Source organism: Schistocerca americana, chromosome 3 (genome assembly GCF_021461395.2).
Source record: "Schistocerca americana isolate TAMUIC-IGC-003095 chromosome 3, iqSchAmer2.1, whole genome shotgun sequence".
NCBI classification, from domain to species: Eukaryota; Metazoa; Arthropoda; class Insecta; order Orthoptera; family Acrididae; genus Schistocerca; species Schistocerca americana.
This window is the reverse complement of record NC_060121.1, coordinates 678,870,872-678,887,607: the sequence shown is the minus strand read 5'-3', so window position 1 is coordinate 678,887,607 and position 16,736 is coordinate 678,870,872.

Sequence of the window (16,736 nt, the reverse complement as noted above, 5' to 3'; positions counted from 1 at the left end):
TGAGTTGCTAAGTGTACAAAGTGAGAAAGACCAGTCTGTGTTGATAACCTTTGTCCCCCAGACGTCTTACAAGATGTGGTGGTTTGCGAATAAAAATAGCTATAATCAGAATAATCGAAGAACAACCCCTAACTTAACTTTGTCTAAGGACGATGTCAGAATGATTTAATACGCTGGATTCGCGTAGTGGAACACTGTGGAGAAAATTAGTTAGATTAACTATTCGTGCAACGTTCAGCAAAACGACACACAGAGGGAAGCGCGCGTCAGCCTGAAGTCCCGTGACAGTTTCGCAAGGAGGAGTATTCAAATGAAAGAACAGCTGGCGAAGCGGAAGAAGCTAGCGAGCACCTCTGAAGCTGAGCAGTTCTACAGCTCCAGCGAGGCTTTATCAAGAGAGCCACAACGGAGTCATCACCATCCAGTGGCGTCACCCTGCCACAACAGCATATTAGCCTTTCCAGGATGGGCGTGCTGCTGTCGGAGAAATTCTAGCCAGCAGCCTTTCATAATCTCCCACCCTCCTAAGCCGATACTCGCTTTCGAATGTTCATAGATGCCCGCCGACGTTCTCTGCACATGACTGAACTGGGATGTGTACATGACGTCGAACACCGCCGTCTGTGTCAGCTGTTAACGTTGAATTGCAAACCATTTCAGTTCCAAATAAAGCATCCAGTCATCATCCAAAGACTTCGTCTCCGCTAGCAGCATGCAAACGACATTTCGCCTTTTCACCACTGAATCACTTGCTGGGTGACTATCTTCCGCTTGTGACCATACGCAACGTGTGTTCGTGTTCGAATTTGGGCTAGGGGCTGGCTGGACTATCTGTTCCTGAAACTGGTAGTGGTGGCCTTCATCTTCGCTAATAGCCGCCCAGTGCGGGTATACGCCCTCGACTTCGACCATGCTGCATATTACGGTTTACATAGCATCACTCCCGTCTGAGGGTTTGGTGACTACGAATCAGTCAGGCTGTGAGGAACTTCGCCTGATACACTTTGCCAGCTTGCTGACGCCAAAGTTCGTCACTGCTAACGCTTGTTGTGTTGTCTCCCAAGCTGTCAGTTGCTCACCTCGACTCCGGGCATTCTGCAGCCACCGACGCTATCGAGGGGCAATAGCCTCAAACCTGTCGCAATCCCGTATCTGTATAAATGAACAATGTAACAAGTAATTAAGAATATTTCATTAACGGATTACCAAGCGGTTCCCTATCACAACGACCTCTGCAATCCATGACCAGGCGATAAAACAGCCCCGCCTCGTGAGCCAAGAATGGCCCCTTTCTCCACTGTCGTGTGGTTACGTTTCGACACCAAAAATACATCAAAAGGTGGACTTAAATGTTGTAAAATTCAGGTGTCTGATAGAGTGGTTACTTCAGTAGGCTGCAGACGTTTCCTTTCATCACTACTTTTACTATTTTAGGAATCGAAATATCATCAGCAAATCTTTTTATTGATATCCTTTCACCATGAATTTTAATTCCACTCCTGAACCTTTCTTTTATTTGCACCATTCATTCATCCATATATAGAATGAACAGTAGTGGTGAAAGACTACATCCCTGCCTTACTTATTTTTTAATCCGAGCACTTCGTTCTTGGTTTTCCTCTCTTATTGATCACTCTTCGTTATTGTATATATTTTACATTACCCGTCTTTCTCTATAACGTCCTTCTATTTCTCTCAGAAATACGAACATATTCCACCATTTTACATTGTCGAATGTTTGTTCTTGGATGACAGAACCTGTTACGATTCCTTGACATTTCATACTTTGAACAGTTTTATAATACACAGGTGTTAAAACTATTAAAATGAAACTAAATGAAAAGTCCAGTGATCCGCTATAGCTGTATTTGTTCAGGTCAATTACAAACCCATATAATGTGTTTCACAGCTTTTGAATTGCATCTTCTGGTGCTAATATCTCTACAAAATACTTTCAAAATTAATGCAGTTATCTGAGATATCCCAAAATAATGAATTATTAGACTTAATAACGTAGTATCCATCCCACTCACCTATTATAGGGTGCCTAGGGACCTGTTTTCTCGGATCGCTAGATAACAAAAAAATGTGTGTGTGAATACCTAAGGCACCAAACTGCTGAGATCATCGGTCCATTGACTTACACACTACTTAAACTAACTTATGTTAAGAACAACACACACCCATGCCCAAGGGAGGACTCGAACCTCTTGCCGTAGGGACCGCGCAGTCCGTGACAGCTAGATAACAATTCAAGCAAATCGTATTAATGGAGTTTGTTACAGTACGTTAAACTGACATTATTTAGCTCAGCGTATTCACAAATGCGTGTTGTAAGCGAGTGGCGACAGGCAAATAATCAATGTCCTTCGGTATGGACGATTTCAATGCAAGCAAAATAAAACAGTTCGTAAGTCAATGCTTTAGCGTTTGTATATCAGCTCTTCTTCCTCTCCACCCGCGGCTAGGCGCGCAGCGCTTATATTGTCATCCTATAGAGGCCGCTCCTGTCTTGGGGTCTTCCTAGTCAGCTTACTATTGTCTGACGTCATCTCACAGCCCTCTCTGCTCTTCCATTCTTCACCGTCGTGCCGGCACTTGTCGTTACTCCAGAACATTCCTCGACCCCAAGCGACGGAATGCCGTCGTGTAGGGAGCACGACAACGGCGGGGGAGGCAGGAAGGCGGACGCTTCGCTCGACCGGAATCTGTGGCTGTAGGGAACGCCAGCTTGCGGTCGTACCCCGCCAAAAAATGGCTCTGAGCACTATGGGACTTAACATCTGAGGTCATCAGTCCCCTAGAACTTAGAACTTCTTAAACCTAACTAACCTAAGGACATCACACACATCCATGCCCGAGGTAGGATTCGAACCTGCGACCGTAGCGATCCCGCGGTTCCAGACTGAAGCGCCTAGAACCTCTCGGCCACTCCGGCCGACGGCAGCATACACTTCTCCCCTCTGTCACTGGTGCCCTTCCAATAACAGTTACAATACTTTTCACATTTCAATGCATTAAATTTACAATGTTTCATCACTAACTGTATTTTATTCTTCAGTCACTACAGAGCCCAGTACTTCAGTGAATAACAACTACGAGGGGCGTTCTATCGCTTGACATGGGCCGACAATATCATATTTTAATCGGAAAGTGTACGGTTGGTGACCTAACAAAGGTCAGTCCCGTTTCTGACAGTTGATACACGTCACATGGGGCGGTCCCCGAACATTTTTCGTCTGAGCTGCAGTTTCACTGTTTTTTAATTAAGGATCGGTTCTGATTCCTAAGCCTATTCTTTTGTTTTAGACATTAGATTCATCACTGGCGATGGTATTTTTACCAGTTGATGATGGATTTTTATCAACTGAGAAAGGCTGACAACGGTACCTAGCCACGCCAACCATTACTTGACCTATGACACGGTATTTGTAAGTACCTTTCTTTTGGTATGAAATTACAAGTTGCGTTTATTACGTATATATAAGCTAATTCCTGTGGGGCGTATCTCAAAGAGTTGCTCATTGTGCTCTTTACACCTATACACTCTCTCATCTCCGTTTAATATTTTAATATTCATTGCACTCTCAATGTCATCACTCTTGATTTTAAATTCACCGAAGTTTGTTTTTACATTTCTACATGCTGACTCATATGATGATAATTTCGTTTCATTTCTTCCCATCTTTCCTAGAGCCATTTTACCTTGGCTGCCCTGCACTTCCAACTTATTTCATTCCTAGGTGATATATGTTGGTATATCGCCGACGGTTTTTGTACTTCCTTCTTTTGTTTCAATGTCCTTCGACTCTTGTAACTGAGATCTTCTTTCTATAATTTTGAATGACGTTTCTCTACCTTTATTCCACCCCTGTTCCTATAAGAATTTCAGAATGAGTCAAATGCTTTATCTCAGTCTACGGTTGCTTTACGTGTAGGATTAGTTTACCCTAAATTATCTTTTCATACTTACAATGACTGTTATAATCCATCCCTTCACTACGTTTAAGAGATTTACCAGTCAAAAAGTTTCTTTAAATGTATAAGAACTTTTTGAACAATTAGTTCATGAGCTCACTCGAAGCGTAAATGTTTGCGAAAGCATAAGCACACTCTAAGCGTAAATGGTTGCGAAAGCATACTTGACCTCTTAGCAACAAATAATCCTGGACAAATAGGGAGTATCATGACGAATACAGGGATTAGCGACCACAAGGAAGTTCCTGCAAGGCTGAATAGCGTAACACCCACAATTATCAAAAACAAACGCAGAGTACATCTACTTAAAAAAGCTGGTAAAAATATTCTTAATGTCTTTTCAAGTGACTGTCTCCACTCCTTCCGATCTGATCATGTAAGCGTAGAAAAGGTGTGGAATGATTTCAGAGAGATAGTAGTGATGGCAGTTGAGAGACATATACCACATAAATTAACACACGAAACTGGTCAGATCGCTGTTGCACAAACAACGAAAAAAGCATGCCAAAATTAAAAGAACGCAAAATCCCAAGATTGACAAAATTTTGCAGAAGTTCGATATATAGCGCGTACGTAAGTGCGAGATGCTTTTAATAATTTCCACAATGAATCTCTGCCTCGAAATCTGGCAGAAAACCAAAAGAGATCCTGGTCATACATAAAGCACACCAGTGGCTTGACGCAATCAATACTTTCACTACGCGATAACAACGGTTGAGTCACTGATGACAGTGCCACTAAACTAGAGTTATTGAAGCCGGTTTTCCATAACTCCTTCACCAAAGAAGACGAAGTAAATATATCTGAATTCCAAACAAGACAACTGAGAAGATGAGAAACATAGAAGTAAGTATCATCGGTGTAGCAAAGCAGCATAAACCACTTGATAAAAGCAAGGCCTCCGGTCCAGATCAAACACCAGTGAAGTTCCTTTCAGAGTATGCTGATACAATAACTCCATATTTAGCAATTTTATACAACCGCTAGCACACAGGAAGTTCCGTACCTAAAGACTGATAAATTGCTCAAGTCACACCAACAGCCAACAAGGGAAATTGGAGTCATCCGCTGAATTACAGGCCGATATCACTAACATCGATTTGCAGAACGGTTGTAGAACATATACTGTGTTCGAACATTAGGAATTACCTCGAAGAAAACGATGTATTGACACATAGTCAGCACACATTCAGAAAATATCGTTCTTGTGAATCACAACTAGCTCTTTATACTCATGAAGTAATGAGTGCTATCGACAGGGGCTGTCAAATTTATTGTATATTTTTAGATTTCCAGAAGGCTTTTGAAAGCGTTCCTCACAAGCGTGCCTATGGAATATCACCTCAGTTGTGCGACTGGATTCGTGATTTCCTGTCAGAAAGGTCACAGTTCGTAGTAATACATGGAAAGACATCTTGAAAAACAGATTTAATATCCGGCGTTCCTCTATTGTTGCGCATCTACACTCCTGGAAATGGAAAAAAGAACACATTGACACCGGTGTGTCAGACCCACCATACTTGCTCCGGACACTGCGAGAGGGCTGTACAAGCAATGATCACACGCACGGCGCAGCGGACACACCAGGAACCGCGGTGTTGGCCGTCGAATGGCGCTAGCTGCGCAGCATTTGTGCACCGCCGCCGTCAGTGTCAGCCAGTTTGCCGTGGCGTACGGAGCTTCATCGCAGTCTTTAACACTGGTAGCATGCCGCGACAGCGTGGACGTGAACCGTATGTGCAGTTGACGGACTTTGAGCGAGGGCGTATAGTGGGCATGCGGGAGGCCGGGTGGACGTACCGCCGAATTGCTCAACACGTGGGTCGTGAGGTCTCCACAGTACATCGATGTTGTCGCCAGTGGTCGGCGGAAGATGCACGTGCCCGTCGACCTGGGACCGGATCGCAGCGACGCACGGATGCACGCCAAGACCGTAGGATCCTACGCAGTGCCGTAGGGGACCGCACCGCCACTTCCCAGCAAATTAGGGACACTGTTGCTCCTGGGGTATCGGCGAGGACCATTCGCAACCGTCTCCATGAAGCTGGGCTACGGTCCCGCACACCGTTAGGCCGTCTTCCGCTCACGCCCCAACATCGTGCAGCCCGCCTCCAGTGGTGTCGCGACAGGCGTGAATGGAGGGACGAATGGAGACGTGTCGTCTTCAGCGATGAGAGTCGCTTCTGCCTTGGTGCCAATGATGGTCGTATGCGTGTTTGGCGCCGTGCAGGTGAGCGCCACAATCAGGACTGCTTACGACCGAGGCACACAGGGCCAACACCCGGCATCATGGTGTGGGGAGCGATCTCCTACACTGGTCGTACACCACTGGTGATCGTCGAGGGGACACTGAATAGTGCACGGTACATCCAAACCGTCATCGAACCCATCGTTCTACCATTCCTAGACCGGCAAGGGAACTTGCTGTTCCAACAGGACAATGCACGTCCGCATGTATCCCGTGCCACCCAACGTGCTCTAGAAGGTGTAAGTCAACTGCCCTGGCCAGCAAGAGCTCCGGATCTGTCCCCCATTGAGCATGTTTGGGACTGGATGAAGCGTCGTCTCACGCGGTCTGCACGTCCAGCGCGAACGCTGGTCCAACTGAGGCGCCAGGTGGAAATGGCATGGCAAGCCGTTCCACAGGACTACATCCAGCATCTCTACGATCGTCTCCATGGGAGAACAGCAGCCTGCATTGCTGCGAAAGGTGGATATACACTGTACTAGTGCCGACATTTTGCATGCTCTGTTGCCTGTGTCTAGGTGCCTGTGGTTCTGTCAGTGTGATCATGTGATGTATCTGACCCCAGGAATGTGTCAATAAAGTTTCCCCTTCCTGGGACAATGAATTCACGGTGTTCTTATTTCAATTTCCAGGAGTGTATATTAACGGCACAGGAGACGATCTCAGTAACCGTCTTACATTGTTTGCAGATGATGTGGTCATTTTTCGTCTTGTAAAGTCATCAGATGACCAAAATGAATTGCAAAGTGATTTTGATAAGATATCTGCATGGTGCGAAAAGTGGCAATTGACATTTAATAAAGAAAAATGTGCAGTTATCCACATGAGCACTAAAAGAAATCCGTTAAATTGCGATCACGTGGTAAGTCACACAAATCTGAAGGCTGTAAATTCAACTAAATACTTAGGGATTACAACTACAAATAAACTAAATTGGAACGATCACATAGATAATGTTGTGGGTAGAGCAAACCAAAGACTGGGATTCATTGGCAGAATACGTAGAAGGTGCAACAGGTCTGCCAAAGACACTGCTTACACGACGCTTGTCCGCCCTATTCTGGAGTACTGGTGTGCTGTGTGGGATCCGCTACAGGTGGGACTGACGGATGACATCGGAAAAGTTCAAAGAAGGGCGGCTTGTTGTGTATCATCGCGAAATAGGGGAGATAGTCCACAGACATGATACTTGAATTGGAGTCGCAATCATTAAAGCAAAGGCGTTTTTCCTTGCGACGGAATGTCCTGATGAAACTTCCATCACCAGTTTTCTGCTCCGATTGCAAAAACATTCTGTTGGCAGCCACCTGCATTGGGAGAAATGATCATCACGATAAAATAAGACAAATCACAGCTAGCACAGAAGAATGTAAGTGCTCGTTTCTCCTGTGCGCCATTCGAGAGTGGAACGGTAGAGAGACAGCTTGAAGCTGGTTCATTGAACCCTCTGCCAAGCACTTTATTGTCAATAGCAGAGTAATCAAGTAGATGTAGATGTAAATATAGAAGATTTAAGACAGACAGTGATATATCCAATGAATATGATGATCTTCTCAAGCTTCAAACTATAATTTTCCTGTTGCCAAAATAACTTCCTGGGCAACTGTTTTGTACGTTGTTTTTACTGTGGAAAACAAGCGTATTATCAGGTACTTGACGAGCTAGGTCGTTCTGAAGTTCGCCTAATATTCTCGCCAATTTTCATCCTTTACAAAGTAATAAGTAGAGATCCATTTTGCAACTCAGAAAATGCAAAACACAGAACACAAATCATATCTGTATATGAAATCTGCTTCCACTTTTTTGCCGCTGCCACTAGCTACTACTCAAAAATGTGATTAATGAAGTGTGAAGTGATTCACTCAGCCCTTGGTAGTCATAAATAGAAGCACAATTCGGGTTGTATTATTCTTTAAACGATTAGCGCACTTATTTTAACACTGTTGAGAAATTCGGTTTCGCATTTATTTACGGTAAATGTTCAATAAAAGGCCACCTGTCCTGCGCTTGTATTTCTCGTACTTAAATCTTCATCTAAAATATACGGTACTTTCTGTCGTGATGGCTGATTTCAGTACTGACACACCGATGTTACCGTTTGATATCTTATAAACCTTCCAAAAACGTTGAATTTAAATTTCACCTGCCGACAAACCACGGAAAACAAATTACTTACCACATCAGGCATTATAACATCCATGTTTTAACGAATTGCACATAAGATTTATTAGTTTAAAAGTAACATACAAACTATATCGCAGATCGACTTGACGTATGAGCTACATCATTACACTGTAATTACCAACATACACGAAATAAAATTTATGCGACATCAGTGCTACTTCTGACATGCAGATCTATTTTATACTTCATCCTTGAGACGTTAGTTATTGTAATGCAATCAATTTAGTTCTGACCTAAACAGAATGGACTTAACATTAACACTGACGTAAGTCAGTATTCGTGGTAAAGACTGAAAATACACTCCCGGAAATTGACATAAGAACACCGTGAATTCATTGTCCCAGGTAGGGGAAACTTTACTGACACATTCCTGGGGTCAGATACATCACATGATCACACTGACAGAACCACAGGCACCTAGACACAGGCAACAGAGCATGCACAATGTCGGCACTAGTACAGTGTATATCCACCTTTCGCAGCAATGCAGGCTGCTATTCTCCCATGGAGACGATCGTAGAGATGCTGGATGTAGTCATGTGGAACGGCTTGCCTTGCTATTTCCACCTGGCGCCTCAGTTGGACCAGCGTTCGTGCTGGACGTGCAGACCGCGTGAGACGACGCTTCATCCAGTCCCAAACATGCTCAATGGGGGACAGATCCGGAGATCTTGCTGGCCAGGGTAGTTGACTTACACCTTCTAGAGCACGTTGGGTGGCACGGGATACATGTGGACGTGCATTGTCCTGTTGGAACAGCAAGTTCCCTTGCCGGTCTAGGAATGGTAGAACGATGGGTTCGATGACGGTTTGGATGTACCGTGCACTATTCAGTGTCCCCTCGACGATCACCAGTGGTGTACGGCCAGTGTAGGAGATCGCTCCCCACACCATGATGCCGGGTGTTGGCCCTGTGTGCCTCGGTCGTAAGCAGTCCTGATTGTGGCGCTCACCTGCACGGCGCCAAACACGCATACGACCATCATTGGCACCAAGGCAGAAGCGACTCTCATCGCTGAAGACGACACGTCTCCATTCGTCTCTCCATTCACGCCTGTCGCGACACCACTGGAGGCGGGCTGCACGATGTTGGGGCGTGAGCGGAAGACGGCCTAACGGTGCGCGGGACCGTAGCCCAGCTTCATGGAGACGGTTGCGAATGGTCCTCGCCGATACCCCAGGAGCAACAGTGTCCCTAATTTGCTGGGAAGTGGCGGTGCGGTCCCCTACGGCACTGCGTAGGATCCTACGGTCTTGGCGTGCATCTGTGCGTCGCTGCGGTCTGGTTCCAGGTCGACGAGCACGTGCACCTTCCGCCGACCACTGGCGACAACATCGATGTACTGTGGAGACCTCACGACCCACGTGTTGAGCAATTCGGCGGTACCTCCACCCGGCCTCCCGCATGCCCACTATACGCCCTCGCTCAAAGTCCGTCAACTGCACATACGGTTCACGTCCACGCTGTCGCGGCATGCTACCAGTGTTAAAGACTGCGATGAAGCTCCGTATGCCACGGCAAACTGACTGACACTGACGGCGGCGGTGCACAAATGCTGCGCAGCTAGCGCCATTCGACGGCCAACACCGCGGTTCCTGGTGTGTCCGCTGTGCCGTGCGTGTGATCATTGCTTGTACAGCCCTCTCGCAGTGTCCGGAGCAAGTATGGTGGGTCTGACACACCGGTGTCAATGTGTTCTTTTTTCCATTTCCAGGAGTGTATGACTCCTGCAATGCTCGAACGTGCGGATACTCTCATTCGAGATGATTGACGGTTCACAATCAAACACCTTGCTGCACAAATGGACGACTCTGTTGGTAATTCTGAAACACTTGTCCAACAGTTGGGATACTCAAAGGCGTTTGCCTGCTGGGATCCTCGCCGCGTAACAGAAAGCCATAAAGAGCAAGGAAGGACCATCTGCGAGGAATTTCTCGAGCGTTTGGAGGTGATAGTGACAGTTTCTTTGTCGAACATCTTCACAGATGATGAAACATGGATTCCTCACTTCGAATCCGAAACAAGAGAGCAGTGCTAAAGTGGCGTCACACCGCTTCTCCTGTGGAGAAACAGTTCAAAGTCGCACCTTCAACTGGTGTTATGGAACTCTGACGGGGTTATTCGGTTTTAAGTGCACGACAATGGTGAGACGATCAGCTCTGAAGTATATTGTGCTGTCCTCAGGAAACTGAAGAAACGACTTCAGCGTGTTAGTCGCTAAAAAAAATGCAAACGAATTTCCTCTTTTTAAGAGAACGTAAGGCCTCAAACAAGTCTGCGCGTCCTAAAGGAGCTCACAAAACTTCATCGAAGTGTTCTTCTTCATTCACCCTACGGACCGGATCTCGCACCTTCCGACTTCCATCTGTTTGGCTCAATGAAAGGTGCACTCCGCGGGAAGCAATACGTGGATGATGGGGAGGTTTCGATGCAGCAAGACGTTGGCTCCGAGGTCGCTCAGTAGAGTGATACCATATGGGCATACAGGTCCTCCCAGTAGGGCGGCGTCGTGAGGCTGTCGCGCAGAGAGGATATTACGTTGAAAAATAGTGTTCTGTAGGCAAAAGGTTGGGGAGTAATGCTGCGCACTGAAATTCTGATAAAAAATCGGAAAAGAATTGTTGCATCACGTATTGAACGCTCCTCTTATAAAGGTACATTTTGAAGGGAAAGCGTGCACTAAAATGTTAATGAAGTATACTAAACACGAAATAGTAGAGGAAAACACTGAATTTTAATTCAGACCATGAAATATACACTACTGGCCATTAAAATTGCTACACCACGAAGATGACGTGCTACAGACGCAAAATGAAACCGACAGGAAGAAGATGCTGTGATATGCAAATGATTAGCTTTTCAGAGCATTCACACAAGACTAGCACCGGTGGCGACACCTACAACCTGCTGACATGAGGAACGTTTCCAACCGATTTCTCATACACAAACGGCAGTTGACCGGCGTTACCTGGCGAAACGTTGTTGTGATGCCTCGTGTAAGGAGGAGAAATGCGTACCATCACGTTTCCGACTTTGATAGAGGTTGGATTGTAGCCTATCGCGATTGCGATTTATCGTATCGCGACATTGCTGCTCGCGTTGGTCGAGATCCAATGACTGTTAGCAGAATATGGAATCGGTGGGTTCAGGAGGGTAATACGGAACGCCGTGCTGGATCCCAACGGCCTCGTATCACTAGCAGTCGAGATGACAGGCATCTTATCCGCACTGCTGTAACGGATCGTGCAGCCACGTCTCGATCCCTGAGTCAACAGATGGGGACGTTTGCAAGACAACAACCATCTGCACGAACAATTCGACGACGTTTGCAGCAGCGTGAACTATCAGCTCGGAGACCATGGCTGCGGTTACCCTTGACGCTGCATGACAGACAGGTGCGCCTGCGATGGTGTACTCAACGACGAACCTGAGTGCATGAATGGCAAACCGTCATTTTTTCGGATGAATCCAGGTTCTGTTTACAGCATCATGATGGTCGCATCCGCGTTTAGCGACATCGCTGTGAACGCACATTGGAAGCGTGTGTTCGTCATCGCCATACTGGCGTATCACCCAGTGTGATGGTTTCGGGTGCCATTGGTTACAAGTCGCGGTCACCTCTTGTTCACACTGACGGCACTTTGAACAGTGGACGTTACATTTCAGATGTGTTACGACCCGTGGCTCTACCCTTCATCCGATCCCTGCGAAACCCTACATTTCAGCAGTATAATGCACGACCGCATGCTGCAGGTCCTGTACGGGCCTTTCTGGATACAGAAAATGTTCGACTGCTGCCATGGCCAGCACATTCTCCGAACCTCTCACCAATTAAAAACGTCTGGTCAATGGCGGCCGAGCAACTGGCTCGTCACAATACGCCAGTCACAACTCTTGATGAACTGTGGTATCGTGTTGAAGTTGCATCGGCAGCTGTACATGTACACGCCATCCAAGCTCTGTTTGACTCAATGCCCAGGTGTATCAAGACCGTTATTACGACCAGAGGTGGTTGTTCTGGGTACTGATTTCTCAGGATCTATGCAACCAAACTGTGTGAAAATGTAATCGCATGTCACTTCTAGTATAATATATTTGTCCAATGAATACCCGTTTATCATCTGCATTTCTTCTTGGGGAAGCAATTTAATGGCCAGTAGTGTAAAAGTCAGTTAATGTATATGTATATGTATTTGGTCGAGATCAACAAAATGTGTAGCCGTTTCATTAACATCAGGTAGCTATATAAATAACAATAAACAGATATCAGAATACTCAGTGAGAAAGACACCGATAAGTGTGGCGCAAGCTTGCGGGCAACTTATCCCAGTAAAAGTCGGCCCTAAACAATGTAATATCATTCCGATAATTTAGTGGTGCAGCTACTCCTGACGCTTGAGGAGAGCAAAATGTTTTCCAAATAGCTGTATATTCAAAAGAACAAAATTAGCAACGCCATTTATATATTTTGCGCGTAGAAAAGTGGTTTCTGGGAGTGTTTCTATTTTAAAGTGCGTTGGATACTACATCGTTATTCATAAGACGTAAGTATCATATGGGTCCTACAGCAAACGACAATGGAAATTATACAATTAGAGACCTGGTAATTTTCCATTCACTGACCACATTTTCAAATTATAAAACAAAATATATTTGGTGACTTAGGAAAACTTTTTTTTATTGACGTACACTTATCTGAACTAAAAAGTGATGCATCGTTAGTTATTACCTTCCCGCTCTAACAAAATAGTTAATTTTCATGGCTTGCATTGGCGTCTCTTGGAAGACACAATGTCTTTCAGGCTCTTAACCCGCTAACACTGAATCGCTTATCGCTGCTATTTCTGAGATGCTCTTTGCCGCAGGCTCTAAAATTGTCTGGCAACGTAGCTCTTCCATGTAGCAAACATCGTTATTCTTGGCCTGAAGCGTAAACAGTAGCCTGTCGGTAAAGACAAGGAGCCGCAGAGGAAGCTACCGCTAGAAAAGGAGCACGTGACAGGGCGATGAAAAATGACCAGTGGTAGCAAGTGCGAAACTGTAACTTAATGGACAGTTCGAGCATAGTGCGGAGGCTGCTGCAAATTACTAATTAAAACAGCCTAGCAGATAATTCTAATGTCAGTCACTGACAAGACATTCAAATGGTTCAAATGGCTCTGAGCACTATGGGATTTAACTGCTGAGGTCATCAGTCCTCTGGAACTTAGAACTACTTAAACCTAGCTAACATAAGGACATCACACACATCCATGCCCGAGGCAGGATTCGAGCCTGCGACCGTAGCGGTCGCGCTGTTCCAGACTGTAGCGTCTAGGACCGCTCGGCCACCCCGGCCGGGACAAGACATTACTGTGTTGCACTTTTGAGGACTGTCATCGATATTTGTTGACTCTGTTAAGCAGCTAACAAATACCGTTCCGTATCACTTCAGTACCTTCGGCGCTGCTGCCTCAAATTTAGATCATGATAGTCTATTCACCGGAAACTCTCACAGTCGGCAACGAACGTGATTTTGTTATGAATATTTACCAATTTCTGAAGTTCCGCGGACATTTTGTCTTAAATTATTCATTACAATACTTGGGCACTATGTCCAATGTCAAAAGTTGAGTTCAGTGGCTCACATCGTATCATCGAGAATGCGTTTTGCCACTGATTTGTCTGTAGGCTTAAACATTTGCAGGACCCAAATCGGCTAGCAGGCAATGCGCCTCTCACTCTCACGAAAGGCTAGGATATTTTGGTGCTTATAGTCTTGACACAAATATCCTTCTTAATGTGCACAGTGTTAAAAAGAACAAACATTTACTCGTAGTGTCTGTGCCATTATCTATTGTTGTTAGATTGTAAACTAATAAGCCAATAAAAAATTCTTAATCATCGACTCTTGCAGGCAAACAATAATGCTTGATAATGATTTGACATAGTTTTTCCACTGTTGCATTTGATACTTGGAGTAGCGGTAGATTATCATTACATCAAAATTTCTTTTCCAATCCTGATATTACCGGATGGAACAATCCTCCATTAGGATCTCCGGCCGGGGACTACTTGCTGTCAAAGAAACCAAATATGGCGTGCTACGTACGTTAATTAAAGTTTTAATGGAGAAATGGTTAGTTTGAACTTAGATAAGGTAGAAAGGCCTTTCTGGTCGCCCAAACACAGTGTTATCAGCACAAAATCAAATGGCTGTAATACAGGATTAGGTCTAGCAATAAACAGGAGAATAGGAAAATGGTTAAACTGCCATGAACAACATAGCCATTGGGTTATCATGCTGAAGATAGACAGAAATTCACGAACCACCACAGTAGTGCATGTAACAACTAGCTCCGCAGACGGTAACTAGACAGAATAGCTGTCGGATGAGATTCCGCGCATTACTAAATATGCTAAGAGAAAAGGAAATCTAAATCTGATGGGTATTATAATTCTGTAGTACCAAAACAACCACAAGAAAAAAATAGTAGGAAATCGTTGGCTGGAGGAAAGGGATAAAAATGGAATCGCATGGTACAATCATGCACAGAGCAATGTTTAATCATTGCTGACACTTGTTTGTATCATAATGAAAGATGACTGTGCACGTGTAAGAATCTCGAAGATACAAAAAGGTTTCATAAACTTAATATTGTCACTTCGTAACACATTCAAGTCCAAATCCGAAAGCTGGGTCGTCAATGAAATATAATACATAGTTGCAGAAGGAAGTAATATTACGAAAACCAACTTGCAGCCGGAACAGAACTGAACTCCCGGACAGAGCTTGCAGCTATTTACGCAAACATGGAATATTCTAGACTGCTGCTATTTATACAGACATTGAATATTCCAAAATACACAAACTTCACAAACTTAGGATATTCAAAGAAGCTTCCACAAATGTTAGACATCAAATAACAAATAGTTACTCGTGGTTGGATTTGAAATGGAAATCCGCAGTACACCAGCTAGTAAAGCCAACCACTACATCACATTGCATGCACGACAATTCACGCTATTGTTCCCTGTCCTGGAGAAACAGCGACCCATGGTTTCAAACGTTCTCATTGGAGCTGATTAAAGCACCCTGGATCTAGATCTTGTCTATGGTCCTCTGTACGGGGACGCTGGCAGATCGTCGCGTTTTTGTCGCGTTGTTACATCCTCTTCACTGTGAGGAGCATCGACAGTAGCCCCTCCTGTCGAAGCTTTGTGATCGTAGAATATTTCTTCAGTTTCCACGATGCTGCTATCGTCGGTCTTCGCTGTAGTGTGGCTACATGCGGCGGACGTTGGCGACGTCTGCGTTTTTGTCTTCTTGATGGCGGGTTACAATTTTCAACTTCATACGACGGTGCCTTCAAATGTTCTCAGAATGGAATAGAAAGAAATTACTTAACACAGGGAGCCTTTTTTTTGCTGCTGTGTAGTCTTGTACATTAATGTACTTAGTCCAGAGATGATCCAAAGTTTTTGATGCCTGCAAAATATACAGTAGCTTCGGAGGTCAGAGACGAGAATCTCCGTCCTCCGAGGAAAATTTTGAGCTTGGGGAAGAGATGGAAGTCTGATGGAGCCATTTCAAGCAAATAAGGCGGGTATGGCAGCACTGCTTATCTTAATTCATGTATTTTGGCCTTGGCAACGACACTTGTGTGTGTGGGCGCCTATTGTCTTGATGAAAGATGACTTTATTCCTTGCCAAACCTGGCCTTTTTTCGCTTGTCGTTTGCTGTCATTGGTCAACATGGTTATCATAGTGTTGTCCTGTAATTTTTTGAGTGTGGGAACATAATCTATCAATAAAATCCCTTTAGCACCCCAGAAAACTGACAGCGTGACTTTTCCGGCCTACCATATACTTTTTGCTTTCTGTGGTGATGATAAATCAACATGTTTCCATTCCTTTGACTGTTTATTTTTTCTCCAGGGTACAGTAGTTGATCCAAGTTTCACCTGTGGTCACAAATCGGCGCAAATAATGTTGTTGTTCGTTCTGATAGCTGGTCAAATACGTTCGGACATTTCCTTTCTGATGCGTTTCTGATGTGCGTTAAGAGTCGCTGCATGCTTCTAGTAGGTAACTGTCTCAACCCAGCTCCACTGTTAAAATGCGATATACCGATCACATCTCATCCCTCCAGCTACAGCAGTTTCTCCCACTTTGAGTCGGCGATCTTCCACGACCATTTCATGCACTTTTGCAATAATATCAGGAATAGCGGCACATCTTGCTCCACTAGTACGCGGATCAATATTTTAGTTGTCCCGACCAGCTTTAAACACGTTTGTCCGCTTGACAACAGCTGAATATGAAGGGGCAGGGTTCCTCAGCGT